Here is a 14,571-nt window from a genome sequence, read left to right as displayed (position 1 = left end):
GCATTTACTTCTTTAGAAAATTAAAAGTCTTAAAATCATCAGCTAGCCTTCTCTTTTGCTCCTTCCCCATTTTCTGCAAGTACAAGTAGCACATGCTAGGAAGCTTGTGTGCTTTAGAAACAGGCAGCCAGCTTGTACTTCAGCCTCCATGAAGAACACCTGGCCTTCTGTCATGTTGGCCAGCCCATGACTGAGCATTCCTGCCTAACCCAGCAATGCCCAAGCACACTGGAAATATTGCTGTAGCAAGTGGTGTTTGCCATCACAAGGTCTAGCATCTAGGATTTATTACATCAAGCACAGTGCAGCAAATGTTTGTCTTAAAAACAAACAATCAAACTCAAAAGAAGTAAAATAACACAATAATTAATTTCCTATGATAAGAAACATAAAAAGATACTCTTCACCTCACCTTTGTGAAGATCCTCCAGAAGCTGTATTGTGGACAGGTACAGAAGTGCCCATATTTCTTCTTCCTCCAAAGGGCTTCCTTTTGCCCACAGGACCTCGGCCAATGTCACACAGGAACTGCTCATGCCTGCAGCAATAAATGCCAGGTTTTGGACACACTAAAATAGACTGAATTGCTCAAGACAAGCCATACTGATTATAACTGTACTCTTCTCTCACAGGAAGAGTGAAACACCCTGCTTTTTTTGTTCAGAGAAGGTAGATATTGCTTATCCCTGTCCTAATCTGAGTAAAAGCAAATAAAAGAGACTGAACTAAGTGACTTCCTATAATCTTTTTGAGCCCTTTTATTCATCACTTGAAACCAGTCACAAGATTCTGTGGAGCAAATAGCTTTTACTCAAAAGATCTTTCATGAATATGTGCTGTTCAGACTTTGTGAGTGGTTGTTTGAATGGCAGGGTATTGATTTTGCTGCTTAATTGGATACGCTTTTCTATAAAAACATGACAGAGTTAATCTAAGAAAAAAAGAATGGCAAAGCAAAAGATGCACTATAACAAGAAAGGTTTATAAACAGTCCAACACAGCAATTGGGTTTCATTCATTGCTCAGCAGATTGATCGGTAAAAGCTTGTAGGCTCTTACTGAATTCACTGATGATAGATTTTCTTGCTCAGATATCTGAGACTCAGTACTTGCAGTTCATCCATTCCAATATACATATAAACTTGCTTTATTTCACTAAACCAAATTAAAAGATGATTCTCTCTTTGAGCTGCCGAGTACCAATTTAGTGGCTCTCAGCACACTGTCCTATCTGATGGGCACATAAGACCACGTGTACTGAAAAAGAATGTGGGTCCACACACTCCCCCTGTTTTGTCTCAGTTGCAACACAGCATCAGATCCTTTAGACAAAGGGATTCTGTAGTGAATTATAATTTCACATCTTACCTACTGGAAAAGTAGGTAAGTTTCCTAACCCCAGCCAACTAGAAACTGATTTGTGACTTTTGCTGTTACTCTCCTGTAACAGTGAGCTCCACAGATTCCTTTTATGCTGTGTTAACAGGGACATAATGAGAAAAGTTAGAAGTGATCCATTTACTTGGAGGTTTTGACATTGTCTGTAGACCAGCGAATGAGAACACTATAGCCTGGGATGCTACTGTCTCATACAAGATTATAAACACCACTGTGAATTGAGTTCACTTACAGCCTGAAAACTCATCTTCCCTCCTAACAATTTCTTCACTTTCTGTACACAGTCCACTTACTGCTACTGTTTGCTCTCTGCCTGCAATGGAATTCACTGTGTCTTACAGCTGATTGCTTTGCCAGCTTCCCATTCGTTATGGAGTCTTCAAGGGGTCACTGCAAGAACATTACAGTGTTCTGCAGGACCAACTTGTTGCTGATTAACAGACTACTCAGACTTTGCTTCGTGGGGTCTTGTCCTGGCTCACTAGCTTTCAAACAAGGAATCACAACATATGAAGAATGATCCCTTGTTGCAATCACTACAGGATTATAAACCAACCTAGTGACATTTTAAACGGAACCAGAGTCCTAATTTTAGTCTCTGCAGCTTCAAAGGGCAGTAAATCTTCTTACAAACCTAACCTTAATTAGAAGAGACAGACAAATCTTCTTAATCTAAGCCATCACCATTTCTCTTAATAATAAATTACTGTGATAGCATTTCACTTAACCCTATGGTACTGGAACTAAGCAATTGATTCACCTTCCAGGAGCTAAAATCTTTGGGGGTTCTCCATATAGGTAATCCACCAGATTGTATTTAGTGCTGTGTTATTTGAGATTGTGCTGGGGGAAGGAGCACTACATCCCCCATTTTAGATAGAAGGTGCTTTAACCAGTTTTATTTCAGTGCTGATATTTCTAACTAGCTTAAGCTACTAAAGTGCAGGTGTTACAACTTCCTAGAACTAAAATGAAATCAGCAATCCCATCAGAGATGCTTAACTTTTGTCATGAATGGTTTTTTTTCTAGGAGTAAAAGTAATGTCTCAGATCAATACTAAATTTGAATTAAATGAATTCTGCTATCAATGATGTGCAAACTTCTTGCAAAAAGTGTTAGCCTCTATGGCCACGGAAATCATAATCTCTTTAAAGTGTAATAAATTATTGCTTTAATGTAATGTAGAGTTAAGTAATGTGCTATTTACAAGCAAATTGCCAACTGATTTTTAAACACTCGGAATATCCTGTAGTTTTAGGCTGTATTTTTCACTTCTGATTTTAAAGACCAACATGGTGTGATATGTGACAAAAATGTAACTCTGTGAGTGCTTAGGGAAAAAAATACATCTCATTTCCTTTCATAGCCAGGTTATGCTATGTAAATTATATGACACTAAAAGTGATGGAAAGATACTGTTATCATTGTAGCAGTGCCCATATTCATGGTCCCTCAGTTTAATAAAAGCTGTGATCCAGAACAAAACAATTTCGACCTTTAAACAAGATACAACTGATGAGACAAAGCAGACAAATTAGGAGGCAAGAAGGAAAAAGTTAACAGCAACCTTGCAAAAACGGATTTTTTTTGCAGTAATACTGTATATCAGGAAATTATGCTAGATCTGGTTGAGCCTGCAGGCAAAAATTAGAGCAGCAGAATGTAATCACCCACTCTGGAGTTTACCCAGGATATAGAGGTTAATGTTTTTGTGACTGGAAAAAGTAGCAAAGGGCTTCCAGTGCCAATTTGTGCTTTGAGGTCAAAGGTGGATTCTGCTGATTTCTATAGAAGAAGGTAGTACCATCCAAATTAGCCTAAAATATCCTTCCCATTCTAATCTTTGTAATGCATTTTTTCATTATGAGGACTCTCTCAAGTCAAAAGGTTTCCCCCTACTCTTCTTGCATAGATATGAAAGGTACATTGAGGTGAGGTTAAACCATAATTTTCCCACCATCATCCACCTATTTATCACATTTCTCTCTAAATTATATTATTCAATTTTGGTACATTTCGTTTTATCATTTGTGCACATTTTCATCCACTGAAAGCTAGAGTCAATGAAGGAAATTGAATTTATCATAAAAGTTAATGAACTACAGCTTTGTATCTGAACTTGACACTTAATAATAATTGTGCATTAGTAATTTCATGTGCCAGGGTCACTTTATGTGCAATTTGGCTTTATTAGATTTGGCAGTCATATTTAGTAAAAAGTAAAAGAGCAACTTGGTTTTGGCAATCTTCATCTTTTGCTGTTTTGTTTACTGAATAAAGACAACAAAGGAGCTAAAAACTATTACTTTTGTAGGAAAACTGACCTTCCGTTATCAAACACAGTCATGTGCATTAAATGTCCTAAAGAGAAATGGGTCATCTGGATTTCTAACTAAATGACAGCCCTTTTCATGCCTGCTTCTCAGAGGGAATTTACTGGGGAGTTGATTCAGCTGTAGAATCAGTTTCATGGTATGAAAGTCTTAATCCACGATCTGGATGATGGTGAAAAAAACAGATAAGGGAGATCATAGGACACATCAGTGAACAAGATGACAAGGAAGGAGAAATCAAACTTAGGTTTTGAAAATGTGGAGTCAAGTTTGTTTCTGGTCTACTTCTAAAGGCATAAAGCAAGGACGGATTTGCCCCATTTGGGCTCCCTGAAGAACAACTGAAAATTAAGACTTTGGCAAAAAAGTTTCTGTATGAACACAACAACAACAACAACAACAACAACAAAGGATTAACCTTGGTAGGAACTAAGCATTCTGTGAACTGGAAAGTCTTCTGTCTAATCAGAACTACCTTTCAATTGTTACTGCCTGGAAGGTGTTCTTGCAGAAGTTGTCTTTCATCTGACTGACCTTTCAGTTCTGCTTCATTACTCCATCTGTATATTGCAAAATACCTAGCTGGAAACGTAAGAAACTTTTAATTTGCTGGAAGGTGTAAACAAATGTAGTTTTTGTAAAAAGTTCTGTCTGGGAAGGTGTATTGCCTATTTATGGTTTGGACATAAATGCCCATCACAGCCCCTCTACTAGAGGTGACTAATTGATTTTGACATGAATGAGCCAGAGAGAGGCCACTCAAGTAGGTCCTCTCACAGGTCTGAGAGGTTGCTAACGTCAGCCACTAACCTCACTAAAAGGGTTGGAGTGCAGGCTTGTACTGACAGGCAAGTGAGAAGGGGCTTGGAGTGTAATTTTTTTTCCATTTGCACCACTGTATCCAGAAAAAGTTCTCGTAACAGTCCATGGAAGCTGGTGTAAACCCACTGCACTTGAAGATACAGGAAGTTGGCTAATACTGAATTTGATTAATTTAACTGCAATGCCTGAATATCCATCGGTTACTTTCAAGGACAACTTTAGAGACAAGGAATTGTCTCTTCTAGCGTGGCATTGAAGGACACGCTGACAAAACTACACATAAGTCTATAAAAAGACGGTCTTTAGCCAGCTTTCTCTAGATACAGTATTTTACTTAGCCTCCTATCCCTTTCAGCTGTTGTACTCCAATTTCTTAGCTATGTTAGCAGTCCCTTTTAGGACTTGGGTGCTACCTGATAGTCAAAAAGCGCCTTCTGTAAATAAATGACTAAACCCAAGGGGACTCAATCCTCCCTCAGTATAGCCAAAGGCAAAACTTCTTATATTAGTGGCAGCAAGATGCAATGGGGGGGAAAAAACTTCCTGGAAGAAGGGAATTAACCAGAGGACCTCAGGCACTCTTCTGCAAGATGTCAAGAAATCTGCTTTCAAGATTTCTGATCAAATGCCAGGAAATATGTGAACCTGAAGTGACATTTTTCTAGGGTATTGGAGGGCTAATAGACTGATTTTAAGGGTTGAAAAGGGGTTCAGAAAGACAGATTAGCAAAACAGACTTGCTAATTTTTAAATAACTTTTAGAGTGAACAGGAACTAGGAAAATGCATTTTTAGTCATCATCCTTTTACTTGACCTGAGGTCCTGGACAATGGGTTAATTAACATATCAAGTAATGCAATTTCTGATCATATCCAGGTGAGGACTTTGACTGAGATAAAATCAGTCTGGCTATCCCATCTCTTGATTTTCCTCTGTGGTTCCACCCTTCAAAGATTAATAACTTACAGTAACACATTGCTTTGAAGTGCCTTATGTTTAAAAGTAGCCCAGTGATGAATTTGTATCTTTACATCTTTATGACACAAAAGTTCAGAAACTTCATCAAAAGGGACTGAAAAGTCATGGATAACTAGAAGTAAATTAAAACACAAATATTCTCTCACTGAAAGCAAGATAAATGATTTTTTTAATACCAAGTATTCCAAATACCCTAAGAAAAGCTCTTGCATTACATCTCAGGACTGACTGCATAATAAATCAAATTTGGAATACAAAATTAGGGGGATTAAAAACAGTATCAATATTAACATTTAGATTGAGCTTTAGTTTCAAAATCGTGAGTGATAATTCCAAAGTAAATTTACAAAATTTATCAACAGTCTGTCCTGTGCCTAGCAGTACACTGATGTGACACAACAAAGGAAGAACCATTTCTGTAGTCACAAAGGGAGAAGGAATGATGCAGCTAGCATCAATCTCACTGCCTTTGACTTCTCTGAGTCGTGGTGGTAGGAACAGCATTTGGCATGAACCTGAACCAGAGCCAGAATCACCTTTCTGCATTCAGTAGGGGGTATTTCCAGGAAGATACTTAACTGATCTGTTTTATGCCCTTAAAAATTATATAGTTTTAAAAATGAATGTAGAGACAGTTTTGAAATTTAAAATTATCCTAGTGTGCATAAAGATTAAATATTTGATGTACCTAATCATTTCTGAATTGAAATGGGAAAACATGGCTTGCTTTTTATAGAGGCACAAGATTATTCCACAGTATTTATGTATTAATCTGATTCTGGGTTTCTATAGACAGTTTGCAATCAGTGAAACAATTTGCCCCGCTCCAGAGTGTCTACATTAAAATATTTTTAAATGAACAATTTTCACATGAGGATCACGATCCTCTGTTGTTCAAGGCTGAATTGCTGAATTTTTTACTTCTTAAAAACAAATAAACAAACAATAAACCAACAAACAAACCCTGTAAATTAGAATACTGTATAGAGATTATGAGACACGTTTGTCTCCAAAATATCTACGACTAGGTAGTTAGGAGATACTGAAGAATCAGTGAAAGTTGTGGCCAAACTGTCAGTGACAAGCCCAAATTTCTTCTGGTTTGCATCTGATTCATAACAAACCACAAAACTGTAATGTGCAACCAGCTACAGAGGAAAGAAGATGATCACATCAGTTGTAATTGTGAGCTTTGAATAAGGCCTGACTGTATATATTGTGTTGATGATTGTTCTGATTTAAGACTTCAGGTTGTGTTCTGTTTTTGAAGAACAGTACTCTTTCATAAGAAAAATGAAGGTTATAAAAAGTGCAGCGTAGAAATTATTTACTAAGAAATGTCAACTAAATATATTGGGTTTATAGGCACTATTCATCTATGGCATTTAAAATTGAAAACCCCAGTAAATTCTCAAAATATAGTAAAATGTTCAAATTGAATTGAGGCAATACTGTTGCGATGACCAAACTAATGACTGTTACTGATAATCTATGGAAAAATAGAGAAAAAACTGTATTGAAAATAAATGTAATATAGTATCTTAATCATAAATGTATGCATATGTTAAAGAACTGTAAAGGGAAAGAATTTAGAGAGAGTAGGTGCCCTCACCATGTACTTTAGACTTTCTTAAATGTTACATCTAACTCTGAGCTTCTTCTGTATACAGTGAATGTTGGACCCAATACAGTAACCCTTTGATATATTTAAATGGTTCTTAATACATGCTATAATTCATGATAACATGGGTTTTATCTGGATACATAAGCATAGTAACTGGATAAAAAGCTGGATATGTTACTTTGCTTAAGTACAAACTACTGTATTTCAATGCTGCTTGTCCATAAAATACCCGTAAATTTTAGCTAAATAGAAAGTAGCAAGAGACCAAAAAGAGCACATTTTTTGAAAGTTCAGGTTTAAAATTATTTAAGTCATAACGTGATTTATTCATATATATTCCATATACAAAATGTTATACTCCAATACAGTGCACAATTATAATTGTGGAGAGAATCCACCTTATTCCTCATACCAGAGAGATGAATCTCATTAAGTATGAAATTAAACTCTCTAAATTATGGGTTTATAATTGGAATAAACTCTTAAAATGCTGTTAAAAACTTCTGTTCAAATGAAGTAGACAGGCGGAACCAAATCTGTAAACACCGACAAGTCAATAAGGGAGTTGCCTTGTTGCTAAAGAATGACTTCCCTTAGAAAGATTACGTCCCAGAAATTATAGTTGGAATGATACAGTCTTCACTACACAGTAATTTTTCCCTCCCTAATGTAAATTTCTTTATTTTATTTCCTTTCTAGAAACATATACTTTAATCAATAGGAGAATTAACTAGACTATTGTAAAGCATTCATCACTCAAGGGGGATAAAATTTCATTGCTGCAGAGAGACACGTTTCTTTGCTACAAAATCATAAACTTAACATGGGTTGGGCCAGTCTCTCAAGAAGTCTAATCTTTGAAAGAGAGAATTGAAATCTGGTTCCTAAATAGTGTGGTTACACGCCTCTCTGTAGTGACTTTCATGAGCTGAGTGCTAAAAGATGTGACTTTATTACAACTTCTAGGGACATTGTTCCTCAAAGACACAAAGCATTATTGATTCCAAAGAAAATGTAGAAAACCCCAGCATCCTACAGAATCAGACTAACGGAAAATTACATAGAGAAAATTCTTTTTTCCTCTCTACTTCAAAGGGAACCTACCTGTGAATTTCAGAGGAGAATATTGCACTGTCTGCAGCCAGTTTGCAGATAGATATTCCTTCAGTAGAAATGCATAAAAACATGACACTGGATAACTGCAATCAAAGGTTGTGTTATGCTTTTACTTGCTAAGTTTATATACCCTTTCTCCTCTGCCCTTTGGCTGATGCCAAATACCAAGGACCTCCAAGAGTATGTCTATGATAGAGAGCCACAACTGTTCTTTGGGTTTTTTTTTTCTTTTTTTCATGCACCTTTCATAAAAGCTCATTCTACATGAGAGTAGACCAGACTGGTGACCTAGAACTGAATCTAATACATCTAATACATAATCCACATACTAACACTTCAAAGATTGAAGCTTCAAAGCCATGCTGTCTGCTGCTGCCATGACAGAAATAGCAGAACCCAAGCACCATAGTAGTATTTGTCTTTTATGTTTATTGATTTATGTCATTTTTAAGGCATTATGTACTTCTGTGCAATGAGGCAGCCTCCTCCCAGACAGAGGAACAGGAAATGAAGGGCCAAATGATAGCTGATGCTGAGGTTAATAGGAAGCACCACAACACAGGTAAAAGAACCTGAACAGACTTTTACACTTGCTGCTTCATGTACCAGAGAAAAAGGTAGTCCTAAATGAAAGATGAAGAGCTAAGATTTTAGCTTATACTGTCCAGTCTTCTCCAAGTCTGTCCATAGCTTCTCAAGCAGCTAATCCTACTGTAGTCAATGTTGCTGTGGTTTGCTTATTGCTAACAAGTTAAAGCTAGTTCTTGAATTCTGAAAGTGCCACAGTTATACCTTTGCTTGCAGAATAGAAATATTCAAAGCTTCTGATCCTGATTTTGATGCCAACTGGTTCTATTGCCTGACAAAGACTCAGGATCTTCTTTCACCACTTCACTGAGGATGATGTGGTTTCCAATCATTAGTGATACACATTAGATGTCAATAGTAAATTCTCATTATTGGTATTCCTCTGGAATCTCAACCTAAAAATCTCTAAATCAGTAATGTTTATGAAGCATATGTCAAAACTTCCATAAAATCAGGCTGCTTTTATTTTAGAAACTGCAAACTGTAGTATAGGGACTTGCCTAAAAACACATTAGAGAGCAGTACAGAAGAAATTAGGAAACCAGTTTCTTAACTGAGAGTCTTTAGTCACAGGTTATAACCATTGGTAGTCTTTCTGCTGTTTCGAGTTCAGTGTTGTTTCCTAAGTAATAGTACTTAGTACAAATCCATGAATAAATAATATACTTAAACATGTTTTATAGAATCATGTGAACTGTGCTATGCAAATGAAGACTTATCCCTGTTGTAAGAGCAGTAATGATTTAGCACCTTCTATTCCTTTGCCTTCAATAGAAAATAAAAATATGCTGAGGTACTCTGATTTTTAATCAGTGCAATTCTGTCGTATGAAATGAGCTTTAATGTAAAAAAACACCCAGGGTAAATATTAGATACTACTGTGCAAAGCCAGGAAAATGAGTGATTTAATAGTTATTTAATTGATAATGAGATTAAGAGAAATACATAAGAACCTACCTGTACAAGTTGGACAGATGCCGCATCCAGAATAGTCTGAAATCTTCTATATTTTTGTCCAATAATGATTGTTTAGACCATAATAGTTTTAAATATAACATTAAACATATTCAGGACTTGATTGGACTTGTTTTTCTTTTTCTTTTTTTTTTCCCTCTCTTTCTCTTTCTTTCCTTCTGTCTTCTCTCTTTCTCTCTCTTTTTCTTCCTTTCTCTCTTTCTACTGCTTTGTTTGTATCTCGTAACCAAGCACTGTGTGGTCCGGCAAGTGGCTAAGCAAGTAAACAGTGAGGTTCCTTTTCTTGCTTGCAAGCCAAGCCTAGCAGCTCCTGGTTTGAAGTTGAGGGCAACGTCATGTCTGCTAAGGCTGTTTACACTCCTTCCTTTTTTTTTTTTCTCCTTTCCTTTTTTTTTTTTTTTTTTTTTTTTTTCCCCTCTGGCAATTCACCCGCCAGGTAATGAGAGTCAGCTTTTAGGAAGTGGCTCAGTATAAATCTCTGGGTCCGTCGACTTACAAGAACTCAATTGGATTACCTGACGCACACGGGAGCATTAGATCTAAAACCCCATAGACTGATGTCACTTTCAGCCCCTGCCAATCCAGGGAGCAACTGTACACCAAAGCACAGACTGATGGTCTAAGGGGGTGAGTGTGTCTTTCATGAGCAGCAAAATCCTTCAGACTCAATAAACAATGCGAATAAGATTTTGATGGGTCTATCTGCTGGGGAAACAAACAAACAAACAAACAAAAAACACCCAAAACAACAAACTGAAAGAAAGGAATTTGATGGGTTTTTAATATAGCCTAGTCTGAAAAATTTTAGTTGGTTATGGCAGGGTGCAGCTGTGCTCAGAGCAGGGCAAAGGGAGTTTGTGGGATGCTGCAGGACAACTGTGAGCTGGGTATAAGAAAGTGAAGGTAAAAAAACCCCTAGCAAAACAGAAGAAAGTTCCATTGGAATTATTCAGTAAGCTCTTCATATTAATTGTTTCTCCATTTTTCCAGCTCTATTTCTCTTGTATTCTTTTTTTTGTATTATTTTTATAAGAAGCCCATAAAACTGCATTTGTTTACTCTTTCTTCCTATATTTTGTTCCCAAGCAATGACATTTGCAAATGCATTTTCAGCTACAATCTTTATGGCAATACCTCACAGATGTCTCCAGTGTAGATTTCTCTCTTCATGTCAAAACGAAAATCATAGATTGTCTCTCATTGCCTAACTTCATGCAATGAGTCATTTAAATTCAATGTGGCTAGAAAAAAACCAAACAAACCCAAAGTCCATTATTTCCATATTTTTCACTCCTTTTTCCTTTCTTAGTCACTGTGAGTGCTGCCACTGTTATGCCCAGCCCATACCCTGAGTTTCACATTCGGTTTGGTCAACCCTTCCACTGTATCTGCGTCTTGACATGTGCTTTTGAAGAAAATATACAAGCTATGGTCTTCTTTATTTATCCTTAAAGAAAATGTATTCAGGCTTTCATCATCTCAAGTGCTGTAAATCCCTCTCTTTTGACATTGAGAAATTCAATATTGCCTTATCCAAAATGTCACAGAAAATATCCATTTTGCTGAATTCTCACACTGGGCACATCACCCATCCTTTAGTATCACTTCTCTGGTCCCTTTATAGCAGAAAAATAAAACTATTTCTTTTCTAAATAAGCTCTTGATCCAGAAGTCATAAATCTGATCTGACAGGCAGTCTGACAGAACTGCAGGCAAGATTAAAACTAGATAGAAAAGTCTCACATCTATGATGTCCCAAACAGAACATTTTGGAACTGGAAAACCAACATCTACTGATAAACCTTACCAACTGTGCAATAAAAACTATTTATTGACCCTTTTCCTGTGACCATGGGGACTGATACTGCTCTTCATTTTTTGAATTCATAGATCCAAATACCAACAGATCAGCAAAAAAGCTGTTAATGATAAAAAGAAACTAAGCATTGATGCACCTCAGAAGTATTCTGCCTGATTGTCTGATACAGTCATACTAGCTGGAGAAAAGCAACACAGAAGTTTGTGGCTGCTCCTTCCCCAGGTAATGAGTGGGGAGGAGATAGGAAGTTATTTATAGTGGTGCATTTGTAGCTACCAGATTAGATTTAAGTAGATGTGTGTATAATGCTGTTTGTGGAGTTAACAGGGGTCTGTTGAATCATTTTGCTAGGAATAATGTGTTTTGTGTGAACATGCTTCTGTTAAATCAGGTAGAAATGTTATGCTGATTAACTAATCAAAGTTCCTAAATAATTTATGTTCTATTGCTTTAAGAAAAGTCTTGATCATTCTTCTCATGAATACATGCAAATGCAAACCTGTGGTAGTTGTTTTGGTGTAAGGAACAGTTCTAGATTTGTGAGATCAAATTCTCAGTCATGGTTCCTTCTTTATTCTAAATAGTTACTGAAAACAGCCATTTTAGAAAATTATTCACAACCTACGGGTTTAAACCAGTAGTATTTCAGACTCCTAAACTCAAAATAGACAGTATGAGAGCTTCAGCTGAATTAATTCCATTCACCTATTGAATCTGTAGTGTGTACAGATGACATGTATGGAATTGCAGCAAAGTTTATGTAACTAGATCACTATGAAAGAAGGTTAACAAGATGAAAGACTATTTATCCCAGTGAAGGAACTGCTAGATGGAGGCTTAGGATCCCCCTTATGTTCCTTCCAGCCTTCTGAGAACCGGCAATGGTTAGAATCCAATTATTCTCTGACATTAATGCCTTTTTATCCCACAGAAGCTGAAGTGTGGGAAGCTCTTAAAGTTTACATAAAGGTGAAGATAGCTATTTACTTCTCAGCTGATGGTGGTACAGGCAAGCTGTCAAAACTACAGCCACAGCTCAGGCATGATTTTCTTTTTCAAATGGAGAAGACCTATAATGCTTCTGTTAAGTTTTAACTGGTTTTAGTACAGAGTCTCATGGAGTGGATCATAAACTGCTTGGGCTATCAGAGCCAAATAGAGATCACTTAAGCTTTCAGAAAAATCAGGGACTCTCCTTTTTTGTTTTAAATCTGCTCAAAACATATAACAGGACTTAACCACTTCTTCTGATAGTGAACTTCCACACATCATCCCTATTCCCAGTAGACATACAAATTAAAGTTTTATTTCCATCATGGTTTCTGAGCAGATTGGAATTTGCCCAGTCATCTATATTTAGCTTAGCAAAGTAATACAGGGATGCTCTTGTTCTGATCTTTGGTGCCAAGGGTGTTTCACAGGAGTATCTTCATGGGAATCAAAAAAAAAAAAAAAAAAAAGGAAAGAAAAAAAGAGAAATAATTCCAAAGATAATTAAAAACACCTCTAAACTGAGAGTGGAGGTATTCTGGGGTTTGTTCCTAAGTTTGTGTTTGAAGAGAACAGGAAGGCAGCATAACATTTACTGTCACTTGTGACAGTAACTGCTTTTCCTTAAGAACAATAGCTGGCAAAGTCTGGCTGAAACCTCTGGGAATTTCTATATCTTTAGCAAGTTCTATGAATGGATGAGACCAAATTAAAACACTACTTTTGATACAATCTGTTTAATTTTTTTTTTGCTTCTTACACTGCTTTTGTAATGTGATGTAAGGCAAAAAGCATTACTGGACAAGCAGTTCATGTTTGTGATACCTGATTACAGCTCTGCTGATCCCAGAAGTGGTTCAGTGAGAGGCCAGTATTCCTATGATACATCCTCCAATGCATCTATCTAGGATGCAAGAAGAGAGGGTGTGAAATGATTACTATTTAATGCCAAATGCTCTCAGATTGTAATGCAGCCACTCTCTAAATAAGAACAGTAAGTTCAGGCCATTAATCTGAGGAAAGAAAGTCTGAAGCTTCTTTAAATGTTTCTGGAATGTGCTGATAGAATTCCACATATACACTCAATGTATAGTTTCATGACCAGCAGTTACATGGATACTGATTATAAGGGGCGGGGGGGGGAAATCATCTCCTTTCTCTCTTGGAATAGAAATTTTGTTTGTTATGCTCTTTGGCACAACAATGAAACCTGTGCATATTGATGTGTACTTGTATATATTAGATTAACATTTTGCTTACAGAGTGAAAATAATTTTTCTCTGCAATAGATGAAGTGATCAAAATATATATCTTTATTTCAAAATCCTAGAATAAGTGTACATAAGTGATTAGAGGGTACTATTCCATAAGGCAGAGATGTTTGCAGGCACCAAACTAGCACAAAGAGGTACAGTTTCACCCAAGGGGATCATTTGTTATTGAAGGTATCCTCCTTATTCTGCCTAATGTCATTCACTGAATGCTAAGTACTGTATTGTGCAGTATGATCATAACACACACTATTAATTATTTTCAAAATGCTTTGGTAAAATCATGAACCAGTAAGATGAACCAAAGCAAAAGAGATGAAACTAAGTTGTCTCTATTCCTCTACTTGCCATTTAGCTCACTGCCCCCACATTTAGTTGTTTTTCAAAACTACTTTCAGAAGTTAGCAGGTTTTGTATTGGAATCATTATATGGAATGCTAGATTCAAGTAGCATTCAGACAGGATCTGAGATAACTGGTGTTGGCCAATTTCATTTTCTAGCTCTTTTTGGAGATAATGTGTGACACATTAGCTACTATAGGAGAGGTGTTTGCAGTTGAAACTAAAAAACTTTGACAAGAATTTTTGCGTTCCTGGGAAGCAATTTTTTTAATCAGAAGGACAAGTTTGGGAATGAAGAATACAGAATGCTGGTC

Source organism: Myiozetetes cayanensis, unplaced genomic scaffold (genome assembly GCF_022539395.1).
Source record: "Myiozetetes cayanensis isolate MyiCay16 unplaced genomic scaffold, myiCay2020 scf10, whole genome shotgun sequence".
NCBI classification, from domain to species: Eukaryota; Metazoa; Chordata; class Aves; order Passeriformes; family Tyrannidae; genus Myiozetetes; species Myiozetetes cayanensis.
Note: the sequence above shows the minus strand (reverse complement) of the source record.